Here is a 22672-nt window from a genome sequence, read left to right as displayed (position 1 = left end):
TCGCGACCCTGAAGCTTTATCGTGGTTCCACTGCCCCACTTCTGACACGTAAAAAAATGAGCAACCCGGAAGCAAGTGACTGCGTATTTGTTTTTCATAAGACTACATCGTCCCACGCTAACACAGGAAGAATTAACTTCATTCTACTCTTCTTTTCGCGACTCAGCTCCCTCTGGTATTCACTTTGCACGGTAACATTATGCTGTATTTTTCTTGCCTTTGGTACCTGTCTGCTTAGCTACCTTAATTTTGTTTTATTCATCACAAATGGTTCACAGGTACGAGTACCCGTTTCACCAGACAAGGAAAAGAGGTCTTCTTTTGTAAGTGGCCGTATCTTGTAAAGAAATTTTTCATCTTTGATTGCTTACGCTCACAAGCCGTAGTTGTTGCCCGGATTGACCAGACGGCACGTCAGAATAAAGGAAAACTAGTATGAAAAATACATCTGAACATGAAGCATGAAACGCGACGAATTCCAAGCCATGCAAATGCCGCATGCCCCCGATGCCTAAACACTTCGGCAATCAGCGACACCTAAATTTCGGCGCCTCATTCTGCACGGCCTATAGTACCGTGCGCACTTCCAGAGATGCTGTAGAATGCACGGCCTGGGAACAAGAAGTTCGGAAAGCAGCAACTGTGGCATAGGCTTTCCAGGCTTTTATTTGCGCTGCCCTGTGACCCCGCCTATTAAAACGTCATTTACTACCAGCAGGCGTGCATAGAGAGAAGCCAGAGGGAGCGCACTGTTGGTCGAATCTTGCCAGCAGCAGAAACCAATCCGCAGCGATGACGACGCTGTGTTTCTGTCTTCTCCTGCCCAGACACACGTCACGTGCACAGATCGCGGAGTCAGCTGCGGTATTAATAATGTTTTAGCATTAGGAGTGTCAAAGTGGAAACAGCTTAGGTGTGTGCCGTGTGGGAAGCCGGTGACATGGTAGAGAGCTGATGGAAGAGCTTAGAAGAGTGTGTATGTGTGCATGCCCGATGTATGTGTATGTACGTGAAGACGTATGTTTGTATGTATGTATGTATGTATGTATGTATGCATGCATGTATGTATGTATGTGTGTGTGTGTATGTATTGCTTTCACAGCAATAAACCAGTGGTTGTTAGTTCAGCGCCTTGTCGGTCTACTCACTTCGTCCCGTCCTAGCGCTGTTTGTTCCCTTACTAATGATGTACCAACCAGCCCAGACCAGCACACCCCTATGTATGTATGTGTGTGTGTGTATGTATGTATGTATGTATGTATGTATGTATGTATGTATGTATGTATGTATGTATGTATGGATGGATGTACGTATGTATGTACGTACGTACGTATGTATGTATGTATGTATCTATGTATGTATGTATGTATGTATGTATGTATGTATGTATGTATGTATGTAGTGCAAATATAGTGCAACTGAAAGTGGTCTGCTTCGAACCACCGTCAATTACACTTCGCTCCTTGAAGAGGCAGGACGTGTGTGGAGTGAACTCCCGAACAACACTTTTGCAATGTGGTCAACGCGGTCTAAAGCAAGAATCTGGGACGTCACAGAGGTGGAACGTAATGCTACCGCATTTCTCTACCAACTACAGCTAAATCACCACAGAATTGTTTAAAAGCAAACAGCGCTAAGAACGGCACTAAACAGAAATACGCTTTCGAAGTCATGTACCAACAGGCTCACCAACGCGTGTTATTGCTATGTTATACTCGCGGACAACATCCTGTGGTAATGAAGTAAAATCTACGAGGGCAGAGCTTCTTCCCAAGTGCGTACCTGCCAACCTGTGAATTTTGCAATTTGTAATAACCAGACAGCGTGGAGAAAGGAGTATGAAGAATTCTTTGAAGAGCTTTTCCTGCAACCATGACTATTCAGGGTTTCATACGAACTTTTACGGTTCATACGCATTGTTTTTAAACCCCAGTTACTTTTTTCAGCGACTTTCATGCTGCCAATTTCGCCTGCTTCATTACCTTACGTGTAAAATGCGAATTTGCTTGAAGCAAGCACCCTCTCGCATCTCTTCCAGCATCCTAAAACTTCCAACGGTATGGGACCGATGAGCGAAGCCTCTTTGTGAACACATTTTTCGTAAAGCTTGACGTAATATTCGTAAAATCGTAAGATGAGCCCCAATTTTAAACTTTAGAAACATTTTGGGAGAGCTTGTAGGTATGCATGTGTTACTGTACAAAGTAGCCGGGTTGCACTTGACAGCGCTTTCGGCTTCTTGTAACGGATACTTAATTAACGTAGGTGCAATGGTTTCGCATTTTCCGAAAGGCGGAAGATAAAGGCAGAACAATAAGTAACATTCCCCGCGCAGTGGTGTATTCTATCTCTAACCTGCGGTTGTAAAAAAACAAGATGTTTATGCTTTCTTTTTCAGAGCTTAAGGTAACGCGAATGAGAGTGTCGCACTTTTTTTCCATGAGTGATCTTGGTTCTGGACTTTTCACCTCTGGAGTTTTCCCTTCATCGCCACAGAAAGTTGTCCGCTCGCTCATCTGCGCTCGTCGAGTTGGAACCTGAAAGTGATCCTCAAGCGAGCCTCACAAGCAGACGAGCAAAAAAATATCATAATGAAAATACGCAGGAACCGAGCAGACCTTGTGTAACTAAAACAGCGAGACCTTTAAATGGTGTATGATGAAATATAGTAAAGCCTGTAATTATCACCAAATTTAGAGTGGCTCTTTATAGATCGGACGGGTGCTGCGATCGCCTGCGGAAAGCTTTCTCAATGTTACCAACAATTTTCAGCTGTCTTCGTGAATACTACAGAAGCTCCTAAATATTTTATTTCGAAATCTTTTATGGGTGCTTTTGGACCTTTACTCTGAGCTGTCGCTGTTCTCAATCTATGCCTAATAATAGTTTGCATCTAAATATGCTAAAGTATTTTGCTAAATGTAGTGCCGTGTACTGATGCCACCTTTGAGCTCTTCGCGGTATTTACACGCGATGGTGCTTCACAATACATTGCTTTGAGCCGGCTCTCATTAGTTCCTCAACCGTTAAAGCTGCAAGGCAACTTTTAATGACATATACGAAGTTATAGGTGGTTTTATAATACAATACTAAGGTTCTTCTTTCTAGGGTTTTACGTGCCAAAACCAGTTCTGATTATGAGGCACGCCGTAGTGGAGGGCTCCGGAATAATTTTGACCACCTGGGGTTCTTTAACGTGCACTACAACGCAAGCACACGACCGTTTTTGGATTTCGCCTCCATCGAAATGCGGCCTCCGCGGCCGGGATTCGATCCCGCGATCTCGTGCTCAGCAGCACAACGCCTTAGCTGACTGAGCCACCCCGGCGGGTATAATACTAAGGTAAGTATGTTCAAATACGGGGGGTATTCGTAAAGTTTGTACTCTATGCACCATAAACTTGGAACAGGTCAACGCGGGATGCATGAAAGTGAACGGACGTCTGTTCAGCTTTAGCGGAATATAAAAGTTGTATTTTATGTACAGGGAAAACCGCTAAGGTGGGGGGGAGACATTAAAACAATTTAGCCAGCGTCCATAGGGAGAGTTAGTTGGTGCACGGGCAATGGGTCGCTTTCTATTATGGTACCGGTAGTACGGATTTTACGAACGCCCCTCGTGATTATGGTTACTTGTTTTTCAATTCCTGCATTTTCTGTTGCTTTAGGAGCCGATCACATTGCCAGTCTTCGTATTTCGCAATTAATGACCGTACAGATAACTTAATTGTGTACGTTCAGAGGTGTTGTGGTGAAAATTCTCTGAAACCTCACCTTCTTCGGCTAAGATTCTTTCTCCATAGTATTCCGTGGCCATCCTTAGGTCAAACTGCCTGAAACAGCCATGGTATAGGTTAAACATCGTACAGATTTACTACACTACACGTACCTGCATTGCTGCAGGTCCTTGAGTACTTTTGAGCTTTTCCCTACTTTGATGCGGTAAAATTAAGTGTGTGCTATTGCTGAAAATATCAATGCCCTGACTACGGTTGCAGCGTGTGGGATAAAAAAACGCAACAAAAATTCATGTGAACCTTGCTCTTTTGTTGTTTTAAGAAAAGTATTTATTTTTCAAATGCTGCTTCCTAGCGGTTCAGGATGTTTATGACCCCTCTATATGCAACACTCACCTGTCAGGACAGATGAGTGATTAAATGAAATTATAATTTGCTGACTTTTCTTTCTCCGATATAATCTGACAAATTTGTGGAGTGCGCTTGTACGTAAAACATCAGGGCCAGCATTCACAATAAGGTTCTGCTTAAAACAAGTTTAGTGCTGGGGTTCTACGTGCCAAAATCACGATATTATTAGGAGACACGCCATATTAAGGTGAAAACCTGATTAATTTTGACCACTTAGGTTTATTTACCGTGTTCGTAAATATAATACACGAACGTTTTTCCATTTGGCTCCACGGCGCGTGTTCTTATGCTGAAATTCTTCGTAAGAGCAGATGAGAGCCGAACGTGATGTCGGTCATATCAGCAAAGACAGCCGTCCAAGGGGAAACTGCACCTATGAACGAAAAGCGCCCGCTCCCCCCTACACACACACACACACACACACACACACACACACACACACACACACACACACACACACACACACACACACACACACACACACACACACACACATACACAAATGATATCACGTCGAATGAAAAAAGCAGCATTATTTTTTGGCAACGCCTACATTATCTACATGCACAACTCCTACATTATCGTGTAGGAGTTGTACATATACCGATCGGGTCATGAATATCAGTCATGAAATGATAAAAGCACTTACATTTTTCGCCACTGACCCTGAAAAAGACAGACAATAAGAGAACACGCGATTTACTTCCAGCTTTTGAAATCTTTTATAGCAGTCTACGAAAAAAAATAGCATAGCTTGCACTAGTGGCGCAAGGCTCAAGAAACAGCGAAGCTGATCGGCACCTGGCTGGTCCAGGCCTTACGGGCTATGCTTTTCCGGAATTTATTGATTGTTGATCTATAATTTATTTCCTATTGATATTCCCTATTGATATTTCCAATACCTTCCTATCGCAAGGTATTGGCCACGTATTTGGGCTAGGCTAAGTACTACGAAGTCATCCCCAGAGTATTTTTCGGAATTTATTGAATATTTATTGCTTATCGATTACCTATTGATTGGCTATCGATTGGCTACTGCAGGGTATTGGCCACGTATTTGGGCTAGGCTAGGCACTACCAAGTCATCCCCAGCATTTCCCGGATTTTATTTATTATTCACCGATTTTCGATTAGCTATTGATTGGCTACCGATTGGCTATCGCAAGGTGAGTCGAAGTGCAGCTGTGCGCAGTGACGTCATCGCTAGGCGAGTTTTAGCGAACGCTACGCGCATGGATGGATGGTAATAAGTTTGTTGCGTTGTCCTGCAGTTTTGACGACCCGGATTTAGGTCTCCCACGACGGGACGTCGACATCTTGTCTCAGCGCCGCCTCAGCGGGCCTGCTGGACAGCCCAGAGTTGGTCGCCAAGGTCGGAGCTGCGCAGAGCAGCGGCCCACCTCAGCGATAGCGTCTCGGAGTTTAATTCGTTCTTGTGTTGGGCGTTACATTCCCATAGCCAGGAAACACCTACACTCAAGTGTTTGAGTGTAGCTGTTTGCTGTTCGCATATCTTGCACGTGTCTTCTTGGTGTACAGCGGGGAATATCCGTTTGATGTGAAACGGGTTCGGGAAGGTTTTTGTTTGCAGTTGACGTAGGGCCACTGCTTGTGCCCTGTTTAGGTCTGTGTGTGGTGGTGGGAATGCTCTTCTGGCTTGTTGGTACATCTTTGTAATGACGTTGTATGTGGTCAGTATGTCTCGTTCGGTTCGGGGGTCTTCCCAAGAGGCCGGCCGGGCGCGGTCCGTCAGCTCTCGCGCTCTGCGGTGGGCTACCTCGTTCAGGTTCAGGGGTGCCTGGTCGCCCGTGTTGACGTGGGCGGAGAACCATACGATGCGACTCGGGTGGGGGTGCGTATTCTCTTAAGAATGTTGATGGATTTAGGGGAAATGCGTCCTTTGGCAAAGTTTCTCACCGCCGCCTGGGAGTCGCTCAGGACGGTGTTGCAGTCCGGATTCGAGAGGGCCACGGCAATGGCTACGTCTTCGGCTTCCTCTAGATGTTGGGTTTCGACGCTACACGCGTTATCGGTTTTGGAGTTGGCGTCTATTACTGCTACAGTGAAGGGCCTGCCATCGGGGTGTTCCGCGGCGTCAACGAAGCGCGCGTCGGTTTCCCTTCCGTACGATCGGAGGAGGATTTTGGCTCTTGCTAGTCTGCGACCTTTGTTGAAGTCAGGGTGGACGTTCCGGGGGATGGCTGCAACGTGTATGGTTTCTCGGATTCCCTTGGGTATTTGCGCTTAGTGTTCGTGTTGTTTGTGGTACGTGATTCCCAGTCGATTGAGGATGTATCGGCTCGTGTCGGTCTCTGTGAGTCTTTCGAGCTGAGATATGCGTTGTGCTTCGGCGATTTCTTCGAGCGTGTTGTGCAGTCCTAGCTCGAGGAGGAGCTCCGTACTGGCGGCGTCCGGAAGGCTGAGGGCAATCTTGAATGTTCTTCGGATGAGCACGTTAATCTTGTTTCTTTCGCTAGTTGACCAGTTGTGAAAGGCCGCCACGTAGGCAATATGGCTGATGGCGAAAGAGTGGTAGAGCCTGATGGCGCTTTCCTCTCTCATGCCATTTCTTCTGTTTGTGATCCGCCGGATTAGGCTCATGGCGTTGTTGACCTTGGTCGTTAGTTTGTTGACAGTCTCACCATTAACTCCGTTCATCTCGATGAGCATGCCTAGTACCTTGATCTTGCGTACCTTTGGGATTTCGATCCCTTCCTGTGTATGGATTTTGATTTCTTTGTGTTGTGTCGGTCCGCCGTATCCCTTGGGCGGTCTGCCCTTGAGGGTGGGACGATATAGCAGGAGCTCCGACTTTCCCGGGGATAATCGTAGGCCCGTCCCCACGAGGAACTGCTCTACCTTGCGGACGGATTCTTTGAGTTTGATCTCTATTTGGCCGTCACTTCCGTTACTGATCCAGATCGTGATGTCATCCGTGCAGATGGTGTGGTGGACGCCGTGCACTTCTTGTAGCTTCCGCGGGAGGTCAAGCATCACGAGGTTGAAGAGCCGGGGAAATATGACCGAGCCCTGCGGCGTTCCCTCACTGCCCATGTTCAGTTCTTCCGTTTCCATGTCTCCGGCAATAAGCGCGGTTTTTCTGTCCGTGAGGAGGTCCTGACGTAGTTGTATGCTCGGACGCCTAGGTTCAGGTTTGAGATTTGGTCTAGGATGGCGGAGTGCGCCACGTTGTCGAACGCTTTTTCTAGATCGAGGCCGAGGATCGCCTTGGTGCCCCGGGTTTGGTCGTCTAGGATCTGTTCCTTGAGCTATAGCATTGCGTCCTGTGTGGAGAGGTGAGCGCGGAAACCAATCATGGTGTGTGGATATGCGTGTCTCCTCGAAGTGTGCGTTTATGTGGTTGAGGAAGAGGTGTTCCATGACCTTCCAGACGCAAGACGTCAGCGAGATCGGTCTTTTGTTTTCGAGGCTCGGGGGCTTTCCGCGTTTGGGAATGAGGATGACCTTGAATGTCTTCCATTGGAGTGGGAATTTTGCCTTCTTTCCAGCAACCGTTGATGAACTCGGTTAGCTTATGGATGCACTTGTCGTTAGGTTTCCTAAGGATTTATTTGTGATTCTGTCTGGCGCCGGCGCCGATTTGCCGTTGAGTCCGTGCAGCGCCGTTCTGATTTCGGCCGTGCTGAAGGTTTCGTCTAGGGTGGGGTTTGGCTCACGCGGATAATCCCGTTGCTGGACTGTGAATTTTTGAGGTAGGTATTCGGTTCTCTGTTTTTGGATGACGATTTTAGGAAATTTGCTTCAGGGTGAAAAAATGGGGAATGAATATAGGGTTTTACCCGAAAACGTAGGACATTGCATATACGTGAGTGCCATGGATCGTATATAGAACATCGTGTTCCCAGCCTAGAGAGTCGGCCGTTACAGCTCAGAGAAACCAAATTCAGTAAAGTTGGCAATCGGGTTCCTGTCCGATCAGCTTGAAAAGGGCAGCAGCTCACAGACGCAACACAACTAGAGTGGACTCTTTTTCTCTGTTGTGTTTCGTACGCTGCCCGACTTTTCAATTAAGGGGCTCAAAGACAGCTTTCAACGAGCAGATTTGCTCCTGCTTGAAATAAAACCTGAAGAAATAGTTTTAATAAGACTCATATGCACTTACCGCTACTAATTTTTCGTAAGTCACCAGGCGGTGGAAGTTGTAATGAACAGGTTCAACCCGCCGGGACATAAAGCATTTCAAAGTCTTTTGGTCAAATATTGAGGTTGACACGCCCACCATAACGAGATCTTCTTCCAGACTAAGCAACTGCATGGAAAAACAGACAACTTTGTGGGTCATAAAATGTGTTGCTGATGATTAACTAAAGTGAATAGCAGCTAGCGTAGAATTATGCCTCTTTAGTGAGAGGTTATGCGTAGACGAAAAAAATCAAGCGCGACGAAGTGTCTGACCGTTGTGAACCGCTTAGCGTTTCCTGCCTATTAGATTAGGGTGCAGACATATTAAGGTTAGCATGCGCATGTCATGCCCAGCAATTTCTTAAATCAGTAAACAGTGCCAGTAATGGTCGCGAGCTGAATTCTGCGGGAGCATGTAGGATAATCACAAAAAAGCATACGCCACGAACAGGGTTTGTTCCAAAGAATAATGACTTCTACGTGCCAAGCTACGTATTACATACCCGTTTGATTTCATTCATATTTTCTTCGATGCATATATGACATGCCTAATAGAGTAGACAATTTAAACAAAGACATCCCATAAGCGAATGCAGCTCTGCGTGATGCATGTATACTCTAGCAATGAAGTTACATAATCTTTTTTAAGATACCGGTATCTGAAACGTTAGGCTTGAGCTTGGTCCACGTGAGCATATTTTCCATGATAATACTTACCGCCGTAATCTGAAACGCACCTTAGCTTCAAGCCCATGCTTGAATTGATTTAAAGGACGCCTGGCCTGAACATGCCCTGGACACTCATTGCGTTTGCTTCGGCGCGTTCACAATAGGCGTCACTTAACTCAAGTCAAGCACGGACTTGAAGCGAAGTTGCATTTCTGAATACGGGGGTTAGTCTTAGGCCTCAGCCGCGGTGAATCATCAATGCCCCCTGTAGACGCAGGAATCAGCCACTTATAGTACACATTTCAAGGTTTTCAATCATCAATACACGGGATCTAATTACATGTTATGAATGGCAAGCAAGTCATTTGATTGTCTAACGAATAGATATATTTATTTATTTATTTTCAATACTGCCAGTCTCTTTCCGAGACCATAGCAAGTGGACGTACAGATTGTACCTGCAGGTAGACTAATGCATCAGCACCACCCGGCAAAACAGAAATAGGAATTCAATGTGACAGTGTGACAGTCATCACAAAAGTATAAGAGTAAAAGGTAGCCAAATAAGTTTGAATAATGATAATTGGGAATGAATACCGAGCAGAACTTCTATGAACAACACACTTGTACCACATGTAGCTTATACACACCTATAATAGAAATAAAATACAAAGCACACATTTTTGTCCTCAGATAACACAACGTAACCAACAGCAACAGATAACAGAAATTATACATGAAATGAAGTGGCACACTGGCAAATAACAGCAAACCTGAAAACACTCTGTAGTAAGCACTTGGCCACTAATATCCTTCCAATTATGTTGCAATGTTCTGGGGCTGAGAGTGATACAGTATTAACAGATGATATTTGCTATTTTCAGGCAAACTCTGATAATGAGTTCGAATTAGTAACCGAGGGATCTAAACAATTATATTCCCTGATAGCAAGTGGGAAAAAAAGAGTGCTTGAAAGTGTCATTGTGGTAAGAGTACTCTCTCAGTGTGTGTGAATGTTTCTGCCGGGTTACGCGGGATTCTGATGGAAAAATATACAATTATGTATCAATTTTATAATAGTTGTGAAGTAGCCGAAAAATAAATTTCAGGCGCGCTTGTTTTGCTCCAATCACCAGTGTTTGGAGGCCAGAGCTTGTTAACCTTTTTGTGGGAGAATCAGTGCGCTTATATTTGTTGGAGATGAATCTTGCAGCCTTCCTCTGTACATTTTCAAGTTTTTTTTTTATCTTAGTGACGGTATAAGGAAACCATATTGTGTTAGCGTACTCTAATACCGGTCTAACATAGGTAGTATAAGCTAGAAGCTTGGTAAATTGAGGCTCCAGCCGGAGGCATCTGCGAAGATGCCTCCGTAGAGCTTGCGTAGAGCACCTGAAGTAATATTTGGAAATATGCGCATCCCATCTGAGGTTTGAAGCAATCGTGACACCTAAATGTTTTTGTTCATTCACTTTTTGAAGCCTAGTGCTTTTAATGCTGTAATCATATTTGATAGCTTCTTTCTTTCGGGTTACCGTCACACATACTGTTTTTTGGGGGGCTAATCGACTTGAGTTGGTGCTGCGTCATCGATAGTTGGTGCAGCGTCATTTTGTATGTAAGGCGCGAACGTTTAAAGGAGACACAGAAATAAGAAGACACGGGGACGGGCGCTAATCCGTTGGCCCCTTACGTTTTACAGCGAAAGCTGTTTATCTCTAGCCCCTGTATATGCATCCCCCGCATGCGTTGCCGGGCGGGTACCCTGGCCGGCTTACGTCCGTATCACGTATCACGTGGACAGGAATGCGTCGGCCGATCCCCCAGGAATGCGTGGGCCGATTCCCCAGAAAGAAACGCTGTTAACGCCATCGTGTTAAAAGAGTTTTTTTTTTTCGAGCGTGAAAGAAGCATGCAAATGCAAGAAAAATTGCCCCACGACTGGCCGCTCGAGGTGCTTTGCGTGTATTCCGCCGGCTTCTTTCACGCTCGGAAAAACACTTTTATGTAGAACGTATTGAGCAACAAAAACCTGTATCGGGAGATTTCATGTTGCTCTACAATTTTCTCATTGACACTTTTCATCTAATTATAATATTTGAGAAGTTGATCATTATTTAAGACTAATTGTGTAATTAGGAGGAATGCAAGAAATAATCTGAGTATCTCCAAGCGACGACAAAAACGTTATCTTGGTTCTGTCCGGCTTCGTGGCGTTTGCATATTTTTAATGTGTAAGAAAGTGCCCTTTGTGTAGCAAGTTGGCCTTCATGCGCTTTATTTGTTTGAAATCCTGTTTGACGAATAATGAGAAGGGGAAAGAGTGTGGCGACCACGCCTGTGCACGTGGCCTGCGCTTCTGTGGTAATAACGTCATGCGCGTCGGAGGCGCCGGCGTGGCTGGAGCAGTGGTTACGGCAGATGCATGGGAGGTGCGGTGACCGCGGCGCCGCTTGTGTCGGCTTAGTGTCGTGCATTATGAAAAAGAGATGTATGATTTCATAATGTATGCAGCCTAAACAGCTTCGCTGGTAATTCGTCCCCATATGAATGTTGCGGCCCCAAGAATTTTTTGTATGATTTCCTACTATGTCACTGAATGTTGTGTACGTCGCCTACAGCAACGCTTATGTGGCTAACGTCCCAGTGTAACACAGTGGCTATGAAAGACCGTATAGCAAAACGCACGTGGTTAACTCTAATCCACGGGGAGTTTTAACAGCGAAGCTGTTTAAGGCAGCTGTAATTTGTGCTTCGTGGTTCGTATCAAGAAACTGCCGCCCCGTAGCCATGGCAACCAGGAGGGCGGAGGAGGGCGGCGCTGCGCATGCGCACGCGGTCGCCTCCTCGCTAGCTCCCTCCCTTCCCGATTCCCACCTCTCTTCTCTCCGCGCCGCGCTGAGCCAGGAGAAAAAAACAAGGCGAAAGCTTGCACTAGGAGTGGCTCTGTGGTCGCTGAGGTGTGCGGGCGTGTTCACATCGGCTCCGTCTTTTCTAATGTTCTGCAGCGTTTCTTTGGATACCAGCCACCCAACGTTTATCATCAGCAAAACGGCTTAGTCTCCAGGAACACGTGGATACCTTTTTTAGAGGTGGGCGCCCCTTTTTCATCATTTTAGGAGGACTTTTCCGCCAGCGCCGAGAGGCCGCCGAGCTAAGCCTGGACGCTCGCGCCAACAGGTGAGCACAGGCCTTCGCGACAGCTGCGGAGAGGCACGGCGCGTTCCTGCGTTTCGCAGTCGTGCAGCCCTGCGTCGGCGTCCTGAATTTAACCAAATGGAAATTCAATTTGAGGGGAAAGATGTCGATCCCGAGGATTTAACTGAAGATGCGGGGTGGCGAACAGCCAAATCCCGGCGGGCACCAACGAATAAGACTGTTAATACCAAATACGAGAGCGGGTCTGCCCTGCCCAGTGGATCGCTCACATCTGACCCGTGCGGAACGCCCAAAGGTGCTAAGCAAAGAATTCTAAGAGCCGGAAAGATGCCACATCTCCCCACGGGCGACACTAAGGTGGTGATTCGCCCGAGATCTGAGGACCGGCCATCACGGCAGCCATCGTCCAAGCCACGGGAATCCCCAAGGAAGATCGTGCGGCGGACACCAGTTGCCCGAATCTACAACAAAACATTATCGTGATTAGTATGCCCAGCGCAAACAACGTGGACAAATATCTACGAATGAAGAGCTTCCGTGTCGGCGGCCAGATGTAGGAAGTCAAATCCTACGAAACGGCAGCAAACCTCACGACCAAGGGGGTGATCCGAGGCATCCCTCTAGAAGACGACGTAAGAACGATCGATGAGAAGGTTGCAAACTCATGGAATCCCACGACCCTGGCAACGAAGAGGTTAAGCAACACGACCACAGTCATGGTAGCCTTCTACGGCCTACGAGTCACAACGCTGGTGCGATACGGAGCAACTCTCCTACGCTGCACCCTATACAGGAAACAGATCGATGTCTGGTACCAGTGTGGAAGACTGGGACACCGAATGGACGTTTGTCCCACTCCGCACGACAAGATGTGTCGTGGCTGTGGAACTCGGAACCGAAGTCAAGAACACGAATGTACCCGTCGTGGCAGTCTGTGCGGGGGAACGCGCCCCAACGGCGGACAAGGTGTGTCGAGCGCGCTTCAAGACGCTGTATATCGTCAGGAAGAGAAGACTGGAGCGAAGACAGGCGCAGGACATGGAGCTGGCAACCATAGAAACCACCATCCATTCAACCCAAGGATCCAAAGATATGAAATCCCGGAGGCCAAAATCCCGGTCCGCATGCAGGTCCGCATCCAGGTCCACATCCAGGAGCAGGTCCAGGAGGCGATCCAGGGGGCGATCCAAGGGATGATCATGGTCGCGCAGCTTGACCACCAACCAAAGGCGATCAAGATCCAGGTCCAGGGGCGCTATAACGTAAAATAATTCCAAACTGTTTGATTCCAATTTCTGCAATCATCCTCCACGATTGGCCAAAGCATTTTCGGGCCACTCCCAACTTCGCCTGTCTGTCACGCGACGTCACAAAAACCGCGATAGCACCCTATCTGATATAACGTGTAAATACTGATTATGCATGATTAAACCGCACAAAAGAAAAATAATCATCCCTGATTCGAAGCCTTTTCACCATTAGCCCTCTGATATTGGTCCAATGTTTTCTGGCTACGCCCACTTCGCCTGTCTGTCACGCGACCTCACAAAACCACGAAAACTCACCACGTCAAATTGACGTGTACGCGAAAAAATGCATTAATTTGCCGAACAAAACTGAAACCTTTTCTGAATAGCCACAGACTGCCCCGTTCCGAAAGAAATAGAAGATGGCTGCCCACCGATCGCTCAGGCCCTCGCTACTCGCACCTGCCGGTGAGCATGTATTTATTTGCGCATGATAAACCTTCCTGCGTGGCAGTAAAACGTTATCGCGCCCTTTCGGCATGCATACGACATCGCTGTTCCCTTGATGCGGAACCGTTTTAGCAGCATTCTTATCCTTCCGTTGCACGCCGCCGCGATTTTCGACCAGCCATCGCAAGCTAAGTAAGGCGAAGCGGACCAATCGGAGAAGCCGGCACCACCCTCTTCATGCGGTTATCTATTTTCATTGTGCTGGCTCGGCCCCATCGAAGCCCTCTCCACTAGAGCGTGCTCCTCGCCTCCTGCCAGCCAATAAGATAAGAAAAACCGCTGAGTGTAGACAATGTTACTGCTTTTGAAAGCGAACAAAGGTGACCTCCTATAAACGAGGAGAGTGCTTGATTGGGTTGTTCAGACAACGCTGCGGGTCACCGCCCGATGCTTGCGTCGGTCGTTACATAAATTTGACGTCAGGAGTTTGGAATCAAAACAGTTTGGAATCATTTTACGTTATAGCGCCCCAGGCCACGCCAAGATGGTACAACAGCCAACGCGAGCTGGGCAGATGGGGTCAAGGGGGAGCCGAAACGGAGTCTCGTTATTACCGGTCAAAATAGTTGCGATAATGAAAGGCTGCTAGAAATGCAACGCGAGAATGCTAGACTTGAGGAACTCGTTCAACAACTGGCATAAGAAATCCAAGAGCTTAGACAAGATCGAACCAGAGTCCCAGACAGGCCAGTTAGTGAGCCAGTGATCGGAGCAGATATGGACAACTGGCCACCAGCCACAAAGAGCGATACAATCGCAGAATGACAAGAGAGCGCAAGTTAGATCAGAAATAAAGGACAGACTAATAGAAATTCAAAAGGCAATAGGCAGCGTTCGCGCTGCCATCATCGAGTTAACCGTCAGGGCAGCAAATATTGAGGAATGGAAGGCAGGTGTTACACCCATGCTAAGCCAACACCTGCATGTCGCACTGCATCCACACGCCGAGGTCATGATGGGGGAACCGACGCAGGGCACACCTAAGCCCATCTTTTCCCATTTGCTTACCGATCATGGCCCCTTTTTCTTTTCATTTGCTTGCACATAAATATCTCACAATTTGGCAATGCAGCTGCAGAGGTTTAGTCAAGAAAAACCCAGTCTTTCAACAATATGTACGAACCGCGCAAATTAATCCTGACATAATAGCACTGCAAGAAACGGTGGGGACGTCCGTTTTGATCCCCGGGTATCGGGAAATGTGCCCCCCCCCCACAGTTAAATGACAGGGGGGTTACCATTCTGATAAATAAGGGATTGGTAGCGGTAACCTATGAAATTAAGAACGTCAAACTAGACCACATTCTAGTGGAAATTATCCCCGATCAAAGGCGGTGTTGCAGCCTATCTATCCTTCATCTATATAGCAACCCTTCAAACATGCGGAAGAGTTTTCTCTCCCTGTTCAATAGAGCTATGGGCCTTGCGGGCCAAAATCCGATAGTAATTGGTGGAGACTTCAATACTCCAAGTACCACATGTGAATATGGCTATGATAGGGCCAAGGGCAAACGGCTATGGCAAGGCATACGAGAACTAGGTCTTGTAATCATAACTCACCCAAGAATCCCAACCAGAACGGGAAACTCAGTCTCCATGGACACCACGCCTGACCTATCTTTGGCAAAGAACATACAAAGAACCAAGTGGCGCAATACAACAGATGATCTAGGCAGCGATCACGCAATCGTTGAAATAATACCTTCGCTACCCGGAATCCCCCCGCCGCCGAAGAAGTTTGTGTGGACGGATTGGGAAAAATTCCGAAAACACAGAGAGACTAATATAAAGGAGGAACAAATCACTGACATAGAATCATGGATGAAGAGGTCATCGCTGACGCAAGGGAGGTAGCACAGACCACCGTCACCGAAATAGCATAGGGAAAAATGTAGAGCCGGCTCGCACATCTCATTCAGGCAAAGTCATCTCTACAGAACAGATGGAAGGCACAGCGGCACAACCGCAGATAACGCAAAAAAGTTGCTGCTATTAACAGGAAAATAGAGGGTCATTGTCGTACTCTCAGTCGCCATCAATGGGGCGAAGTATGCAATGCCGCTGATGATCATCTCCCCAATGGCCAGACGTGGAAACTCCTCAGTTACCTCCTCGATGACACTCAAAGCAAATCTTACCAGAAGGATAACCCCCAGAAACTCCTTCATAGCGAAATGGCGACAGCCGGCAGGCGCGCGGTGGCAGAAACCCTCAGGGACAAGTACCTCCTGCAACGCCCGACGACCCACCACATTGATTACGCGGGGAGGGATAATCCTCAGCTAGACGACGAGTTCAGTGATGCGGAAATCAGGAAAGCCTTACACTACCTTGACGGGAAGTCGGCCCCCGGTCCCGACAAAGCATTCACCAAATACTAAGGAACCTCGACCACAGCTCGATCACCAAGCTGATAAGCTACATTAACGAAAGCTGGACCAGGGACAGCATCTCTCCACAATGGAAAACACCCAAGGTGATCCTTATCCCCAAGCCAGCCAAACTAACTAGCCTCAACAACCTACCACCGATATCTCACACCATGCGTCGGCAAGGTAATGGAACATGCATTCCTCAACCGCATTAATAATCACTTTGAAGACACCGGAGCCTATCCACACATCATGATCGGCTTCCAGGCTCATCTGTCAATGCAGGACGCTATACTCCAGATCAAGAACCAAGTCTTAGACGACACATCCAGAAACAAAAAAGCCATCCTCGGCCTGGACCTGGAAATGGCTTTTGACATCATCAAGGACGCAGCTATCCTCGTCCAGACACAAAACCTAAACCTAGGCGAGAGGTCCTACAATTATGTAAGGGACTTCCTGACCAACCGCAAGGCTACCTTAGTGGCGGGCGACATCGAAACAGAAGAGCGGACGCTGACCAGTGAGGGGACTCCCCAAGGTTCTGTCATCTACCTAATGCCCTTCAACCTCGTCATGCTGGGCCTTCCACCGAAACTCCAAGAAGTTGACGTAATCAAGCACTCCATCTACGTGGACAACATCACCATATGGACAATGAAGGGCAGCGACGGTCAGATAGAAACTCGACTACACGAAGCAATAACCAAAGTCGAGGACTACCTCAAAGACACGAGTCTCCGTTGGTCACCCAGCAAATCGGAACTACTCCTATATCGTCCTACCCTTAAAGGTGGTCCACCGAAGAGATACAACCGCTGCAGAAGCTACGAAGAAATCGAACTACGTACGCAAGACGGAGGACTCATTCCAAAAGTCAATAGGATTAAAATGCTCGGAATGATTATAGAGAGGAATGGTATCAACGGGGAAACCGCCGGTAAATTAACCTCTAAGGTGTCCAATGCCATGCGCCTAATCAGAAGAATCACGAACAAAAGAACTGGGATGAGGGAGGAAAGCATCATCCACCTCATACAATCTTTTGTGATCAGCCACATTGCGTATCTGGCAAGCTTCCGTACCTGGACCATGCCAGAACGAAACAAGATCAACGCCCTTATACGGAAAGTCTATAAGGCAGCACTGGGTCTACCCGACTCCGCGAGTACGGACCTATTGTTGCAACTGGGGGTGCACAATACCCTGGAGGAAATTGCGGAGGCCCAGAGAATATCTCAAATGGAGCGCCTCACTATCACCGAAGCGCGACGAAGTATTCTCACCAAACTAGGAATAACTTATCACACCCAGCATGGCCCGAAATTACAGCTCCCGCGTCATGTCCGGGACAGCATCCGGGTCCAGAATATACCAAGAAATGTCCACCCAGAATACAACCAAGGTCGAAGGAACGCCAGAGCAACGGCCCTGATGCGCTCTTATGGCAAGGGGAACAAAGTGCGGTTCGTCAACGCTGCTGCATACCCAAATCGACAGGCCTTTTCCGTGGTAGTCACAGACACTCACGCTCAGGTCAAAAACGCCTACTCAAGTACGCCTGACGAGAACGCTCAAGTCGTGCTCAGTGACTCTAACTATCCGTAATTTTGCCAAAGGCAGGATATCTGCTACAGCGTACAACATTATCACGGACTTAGATAGACCCAAAGACCACAGTACTCTCGTATGGTTCCCTGCACACATTACCTCGGAGGTAATGTGTGCAGGGAAACACCCCCCAAATTAAACACCCCCCAACCTCAACGAGGTAGTGCACAGTCTCACGCGACCGCGTGAATTCGGGCAACACCGACCGGGGAAGACGAGCTAAGTGAGACTGTATGACTAGATACAATGATATCAGCAAAATGTATTCTAGCTCCAGAAGAACGCTTCCACAACCTCACGCCAAGCTTGACAGGGCGCAGGCAGTCGCTTGGCGCCAGCTACAGACGAATTCTTACCCCAGCCCAGTCCAGTTAAACAAGATCTTCCCAGAGGTATAAACTATAAATATATGCGAGATCTGCAAATCGGCCCCGGCCACGATAAATCATATGTTATAGGAGATTATAGGCAATAAGACAGTCACTGCACCCGAGACTCTTCCGTCAAGGTGGACCGCCGCTCTGCGCAGCTCCAGCCTTGACGACCAGCTTTGGGCTGTCAGCAGGCCCGTGAGGCGGCGCTGAGGCAAAATCTCACCGGAAAGCAGTCTGGCAAGGAGTAATGGTACCAGTGCTAACGTTCGCAAATTCCTTTCTATGCTTAAAATTTGATATCTTGTCGGGGTTGGAAGCTAACCAAAGATCAGTAGGCTGGTTGGCTTTGGGAGGCAACGGTAATACCACAAATGAGGCAGTGCAGGGTGACATGGGTTGGGCCTCTTTTGAGGTCAGAGAAGCACAGAGCAAAATTAGTTTTGAAGAAAGGCTCAGGAACATGGATGAAAATAAATGGGCGGTTAAAGTGCACGAGTATTTGTACATGAAAGGCGTGGACAGAGAATGGAGGAAGAGGTCAAGGAAGTTAGCAACCACGTACAGGATAATCGAAATTGTAAGTAGACAACCAGGAGTCATCATAAAGAAAGTGCGAGAAATAGAGACCGTGAATTGGATGCAAAGAATGGAAACAAAAAGGACCACGGAGATGTACAAGAATGACAAGAAAGAAATTAGAAGGTAAAATCTGTACAATAACACAAGGGGCAGTACCTTGCTATTTGAGGCTCCATCCGGTTGCCTAAGGAACAAAACATACCAGAGCAAATATTCGGAACTAGATGAGACATGTGTATGCTCCAGTAAAGATCCAGAGACCACTCAGCACATCCTAATGGAATGCGACGGGGTCCACCCAGTGAGAACCGTAGGTAACGTGCCACTCCCAGAAGCACTTGGGTTTAAAGTGAAAGGAAACATCAACAAATCAGCCGTAGAGACAAGCAAGAGACGGTTAGAGTACTGGTGGGAAAAAAGCAGGGAAAAGATTGATACGACATGATCTCTTAAAATCGTAGGTAGCGGTACAAAGTAAATTTTTGAAAAAAAATAAAAAGGTTATAAAGAGGTATACAAAAATGCTAGATAAAGAACATGTATAGTATAACTGATTACCTGATTATACCTGATCACGTGTTATTTTTTACTACTGATGAAAATAAATTCAACTTCAACTTCAAAATCAAGCAGGCTAGTGACTATTTGTCGCCGCCCCATTTCAAAGGGGATGCCAATAAATCATCATCATCACTGTCCCAACGGGAGAGATCTAGGCCCGATCGCGTTACACACTGCAGGACCAAATAAAAGTTATTCACCACCACCACCACCAAAGCTTGCACTAGGCCGCGCAAAGCTCAAGACACAACGAAGCTGGCCGATTGATATGGTGCGGCTAGCCTCCAACGCGTTCGGCATCGCAAGCAACAGAATTCTTGGCACCGTGCCAACCTTGGTTAGCCTTCCTGCATTTGTGGCATGCCAGGAACGCTGTTGCTCGTAGGCGCCGAGGCGTCCAGCACTAGTCACGCGAAATGTCGCCAACGCGTTCGGCGTCGGCAAGAAACAGCGTTCCTGGCATGCCACAAACACAGGCAGGTTAACCAAGGTTGACACAGTGCCGAGAACGCTGTTGCTTGCCGACGCCTAACACGTTGGAGGCTAGCCGCTCGAAATCAATTGAGCAGCTTCGCTGTGTCTTGATCTTTGAGCGGCCTAGTGCAAGTTTTTGCCTTTTTTTACCGTGCACTGAATGCACAGTAACTTACGTGTTCGCATTCTGTGCTCATTGGAATGGGGCTCCCGTGAACGGCAATTCATTCCGCGAAATGTACTCAGCGGCAAAACAGCACAACCTGTGAGCCACAGTGGTGCCTATGATCAGTTGAGGAGGACCCCGCATTAATCGTGGTTTCCAATCTGTCTCGTAGCATAACTTCCAAAGGAAGCCATGTTTTCCCTGGTTGAGACAGGACCTTCTTACTGCCGCCCGTCGTATGCAGACCCACCGTCGTTGAGTCTGCAGTGCCAAAGTTTCAGTCCTTTGCCAAAGTTTGCAGAGCTGGCACATAGTCTTTGAGCGATTCATTTGCGAGATGGTCTCGTTTCTGGAAGCGATATCGTCCAAGTAACTCGGGAGGCCGGGTGTCGAAATTCTAGCTCAGTAACTTGATGATGTCCACCAAATCCACCTCAGAAGGATTTCGTAGTGCAACCAGGGCATTCAGCGTCTCGTAGGTCTGCTCACCGAACAGCGTGAGTAGAACCGCTCACTTCTTGGAAGATTCGACGATGTGTTTGGCTTCATAGTAGAGCACCAGGCGCTCTATCCACGATGACCAGTTGGTGCCGGGCACAAATTCTGGTATCTTGCCTTTAGGCATAGTCTCCAGGAAAACTTGCTTCGCGGGTTCTCGTTCCGTCGTCGCCAGTATTGTAAAGTGCCTTTTATTGCATTTTAGAACGCTACAAGGCAGGCTGCCCGGTCATGAGCTCAGAGTCCTTGGTCGTGCCATATTGCTCTCCTCGTCTTCGCTCGCTTGTCAAAACGCTGATATATAATAGGTTCATACGCCGAAACCTGCGAAACTCGCCTAGCTCCGTTAGAAAACTAGCATTTCTAACATTTATTCATCCACAGTTGGAATTCGTCTCATCTATTTGGTCTCCGCATCAAACATCTCCCATTGAAATTCCTGAGTCCATTCAAAACAGAGCTGCCTGGTTCATTTCGAACAATTAAAGTCCCCTGCCAGCGCCTCCCAACTAAAGAAACCTTGATGGTATACAGATACTCGAAAATAGTCAATCTATTTAATTTTTGTGTTTATTAAATGCAAAGCGTTTCTTCGCGAATATTTGCTACTTTGACAGTATCTGTCTTTTTATCTATCTATCTATCTGTCTATCTATCATCTATCTGTCTATCCAGCTGCCTACGTCTTTGTGCTCTCATGGTCGTTTCATTAACTTGGACTGTACCACAATTGGCATACTATGACAGGAGTATATGACGAACATAAATGATATGTCATAACAATAATATCATGACATGCGTGTCATATAGGTCATGAAACAGCCGTCTACGTCTTGGTGCTCTCATGGTCGTATCGTTAACTTCGTAGGTACCAAAATTGGCATAGTATGAGAGGAGTGTATGAGGAACATAAGTGATAGGTCATCACATACGTGTCATGTAGGTCTTGACAATGACCTAGCGAAAAAGACTCAAAAACCACTGAAATTGGTTCGGACGCGGGTACTAAGTGCAGGAAACACTAAAGGATGCTGGTAGAAATCATAGTCATGAGCACGACTCAGCAAAAATGACAATGACTCAGCAAAAAATATTAACATTCAAAAACCACTGAAATGGGTTCGGACATGGGTACTCAGTGAACGAAACACTAAAAGATGCTGGTAGAAGTCATAGTCATCAGCATGACTTAGCAAAAATGACGATGACTTAGCGAAAAAAGATCAACACTGAAAAGCCACTGAAATGGGTTCCCACCTCGGTACTAAGTGAAGGAAGCACTAAAGGATGCTGGTAGAAGTCATAGTCATGAGCATGACTCAGTAAAACTGACAATGACTCAGCAAAAAATTATTTACACTCAAAAACCACTGGAATGGGTTCGGACGCGGGCACTAATTGAAGGAAACACTAAATGATGATGGTAGAAGTCATATTCATGACCATCACTGAGTGAAAATGACAATGACTCAACGAAAAAGATTAACACTCAAAAACCAATGTAATGGGTTCGGATGTGGTACTAAGGGAAGGAAAAGGCTAAAGGTTGATGGTCGAAGTCATAGTCATGAACATGACTACGGCTTTCGCCTTAAGGTCTCTTAGGTGTAGCTAAAGGAACTCCTGAGGACTCGCATGCATTTCATGACATGCGTGTCAAGTAGGTAATGAAAGAGCCGCCTATTTCTCGGTGCCCTTATGGTCGTTTCGTTAACTTCGTAGGCTCCCCGCACTCTGCTTCGCATAACATTTATTCCCACAGGGCGTGGGATCTGCCGGCTGTTTCATAAATATGTTGACACCCACACTTCATTTTTGCCTCTGGAATCACCTCCTCGATCTTCACGGTGCTTACATAATCATCTTTGCTTTCACCGCATATATGAAAAAACTCAATCATTCAACTCATCTGCATTCCCAAAGTAATTAGGCTCTGGAATGATCTTCCTGACAACTTAATCTCTTTTTCGCACCCTGGAGAGCTCAAAAAACACCTCTGCCAGCATTTATCGCTTTAGTTTTGCCATAATTGCTGCTTTTTGTAGTACTACTCTTTCAGTTGCTCTAAATGGTGCTTTATTTTGTACTACTGTTTCAATTGTACTGGGTTAACACTTTTTGCCATTTTCACGTTCGTTTTTTTTTTATATATATCACTGTC

At 46.9% G+C, this 22672-nt stretch overlaps 2 long non-coding RNA genes across 2 annotated transcripts in view; both read right to left on the bottom strand.

Moving 5' to 3' along the window:
- The window catches only part of LOC119459525 (uncharacterized), an 11673-nt gene extending 7806 nt beyond the window's left edge, over positions 1–3867 (bottom strand). The window contains exon 1 of the long non-coding RNA XR_007467852.1: positions 3775–3867. This is a non-coding gene — a long non-coding RNA (uncharacterized LOC119459525). The remainder of the gene's footprint in view (positions 1–3774) is intronic.
- Positions 1–22672, bottom strand: part of LOC119459524 (uncharacterized) — a 160995-nt gene that overhangs the window by 108273 nt on the left and 30050 nt on the right. The gene's annotated exons all lie outside the window — the stretch shown is intronic.

This window comes from Dermacentor silvarum, chromosome 7 (genome assembly GCF_013339745.2).
Source record: "Dermacentor silvarum isolate Dsil-2018 chromosome 7, BIME_Dsil_1.4, whole genome shotgun sequence".
Lineage (NCBI taxonomy): Eukaryota > Metazoa > Arthropoda > Arachnida > Ixodida > Ixodidae > Dermacentor > Dermacentor silvarum.
Note: the sequence above shows the minus strand (reverse complement) of the source record. Positions and strands in the feature narration are given on the sequence as shown.